General features: G+C 63.9%; 1 long non-coding RNA gene across 1 annotated transcript; it reads left to right on the forward strand.

The window, feature by feature from the left end:
- Positions 1 to 582: 582 nt before the first annotated feature.
- Positions 583 to 2,482, forward strand: LOC127061288 (uncharacterized). Its single transcript, XR_007780776.1, has 3 exons — positions 583 to 646; positions 718 to 765; positions 890 to 2,482. It is a non-coding gene; the product is annotated as an uncharacterized LOC127061288 (long non-coding RNA).
- The last annotated feature ends 453 nt before the right edge of the window (positions 2,483 to 2,935 follow it).

Here is a 2,935-nt window from a genome sequence, read left to right on the forward strand (position 1 = left end):
ACCGGAACCTCCCGGGGGAATTTGGGGGGGGGGAAAGAAATGGCGGAGGGACCCCCCCCCGCTCACCCCCTCCCCCCTCGGGACCCCCACCCCTCCCCCCATCCCCCCCGCCCCTCCCCCGCCCCCCAGGTACCCCCGGAGCCGCCTGACAGCGGCGTCCCGTCCGCGACGTCACCGGGGGGGGGGGAGGGGGCAGTGTCACCCAACTGTTGCCATGGGAACAACCCCCCCTCCCCCCCAGACCCCTCCCCCTTCCCCCCTCCGGACACACCTTTCACCTGCGGCCAATCAGGGGGCAGGGAGCGCCGGGACACGCCCACCCAGTCCCCGCGACCACGCCCATCCCGCGCTAAGGAAGCGCGCGCGCCAGCGACGTCATGAGCTTACCTGGATGCTCATTGGCTGGGCTGGGAGTGACGTCACGGGGCCCCGTCCTGCCGCGGGCGGCGTTGAAGGAGCAGGCGGAGGCTGAGGGGGCGGGGACAAAAAGGGGGGGGAGCGGTTAAAGGGGCGGGGCTACAAAGGGGGCGGGGCTCTAGGGGATGAGGGGCGGACGCGGAAGTGTCAGCGCGTGACGGGCGGGAGGGGGGACAGCCCGAGGGGGAGGGGGGGACAGGGCACGCGCAGGTGTGACACAACCACACAGGTGTGACACACACACAAACACAGGTGTGACACACACACACACACAGGTGTGACACACATACATAAACACAGGTGTGACACACACACATAAACACAGGTGTGACACACACACAAACACAGGTGTGACACAACAACACAGGTGTGACACAACCACACAGGTGTGACACACACACATAAACACAGGTGTGACACACACACACAAACACAGGTGTGACACACACACAGGTGTGACACAACCACACAGGTGTGACACATACATAAACACAGGTGTGACACACACACAAACACAGGTGTGACACACGCCTGCACATGCACACAGGTGTGACACGCCCACCCAACAGCCTCAGCACCTGTTGCACACGCACAACACACACAACACGTGTTGGACACAACAGCCGCGCGCGGACAAACAACCGCACACATACGGACACACAACCGCACACGGACACACGGACACAACACCCGCAGCCCCACAACCCCCACACAACCATTCGGGTACACACGGACACAACGCACAACCGAACATGGGTGTACAACCACACAGGGACACGTGACACACGTGGGTGTGACACACAACCAAACATGGCTGTACAACAGTACAGGGACACGTGACACAGGCAGACGTGAGTGTGACACACAACCGAACACGAACGTGACACACAACCGAACACGGGTGTACAAGTGCACAAGGACATGTGACACAACCAAACACGGGTGTGACGCACAACCAAACACGGGTGCACGACCGCACTCAAAGTACCCCCACACCACCCCCACGCGGGTGTTTCACCCGCAGAGGGACGGCTGTAGATGGAAGAACAACCCCCACACAGCCCTCAAACTGACGCGCTCACAGCCACACGCCCGCGCACAACCGCGCGGGAACAGCCCCCACACGCCCCCGGCACGGAGGGACAATGGCACAGGGACACTGACAGGCAACAGGCAGGGACACAACAGCCGCACACAGGGACGGCTGACACGCCCCCACGGGGAGGGGCACGAGCACAGCCGCACAGACAGCACACACACGACCCTCAGACGGGCGCACAACCGCACAACAACGTGACACAGCCGCACAGGGACGTTTGACAGGCAGAGGCACAACCGCCCATGGACAAACAACCCGCACACAACCGCACAGGGATGTGACACAACCGCACAGGGATGTGACACACAACCGGACGTGAACACACAACAGCCACGGGTACAGGCAGGTGCACAGCCGCACACGAACAACCCCCACACAGCCCTCATAAGGGTGCACAACCGGACACGGACAAACAACCGGACACGGGGCTTGATACAAACAACCGGACACGGACAAACAACCCCCAAAGAGCCCTGACACAGACACACGACCAGAGATGGACAAACAACCGGACACGGACAAACAGCCGGGCATGCACAGCCCCACATGGACACGACACGCTCGGAGAGACGGACAAACAACCAGACAAACAACCGGACACGCACAGCCCCACATGGACATGACACGCTTGGACAGACGGACAAACAACCAGACAAACAACCGGGCACGCACAAACACACGCACACTTACAGCCCCACACAGACACAACACGCTCGGACAGACGGACGGACAAACACCCACACAAACAACTGGACACACACAAACACCCGGACATGCACAGCCCCACTCAGACACGACACACTCGGACAGACGGACAAACAACCAGACAAACAACCGGACACGCACAGCCCCACATGGACACGAGACGCTCGGACAGACAGACAGACAAACACCCGGACACGCACAGCCCCACCTGGACACGACACGCTCGGACAGACAGACAAACACCCGCACCCGCACAAACAACCCCCGCACGCGCCCCCCACACCCCCCTCGGGCCCCCCCACCCCGGCACAAACACGCAGCCACCCCCCCCCCCCCAACCCCGCGTCACCCCCGGTGTCACCCTCAGGGTCACCCTCAGTGTCACCCCCGGTGTCACCCCTGTCACCCCCCACGGCCCCCCCCCCCCCGCCGCGTTTGGGGGTGCCGGGTGTCATTGGGGGGGGTCAGAGCGGGGTCCTGGGCGGGGGAGGGGCGGTTTGGGGCGGGGGGGACACTTTGGGGGTCCCGGAGCACTTTGGGGGTCCCTGGGGACACTTTGGGGGTCCCTGGGGACACTTTGGGGTCCTGCCAGGGTGGCTGGGGAGGGCCCGGGGGGCTCGGGGGGGCGGGGGGGATTGAGGGGGGTGGGCGTGACCCGGGGCAGTGCGGGGAGGGGGGGGTGGGGTGGGGGTCGCGGTGTCGCCCCCTCCCCTT

The sequence above is a fragment of the Serinus canaria genome, unplaced genomic scaffold (genome assembly GCF_022539315.1).
Source record: "Serinus canaria isolate serCan28SL12 unplaced genomic scaffold, serCan2020 HiC_scaffold_492, whole genome shotgun sequence".
NCBI lineage: Eukaryota > Metazoa > Chordata > Aves > Passeriformes > Fringillidae > Serinus > Serinus canaria.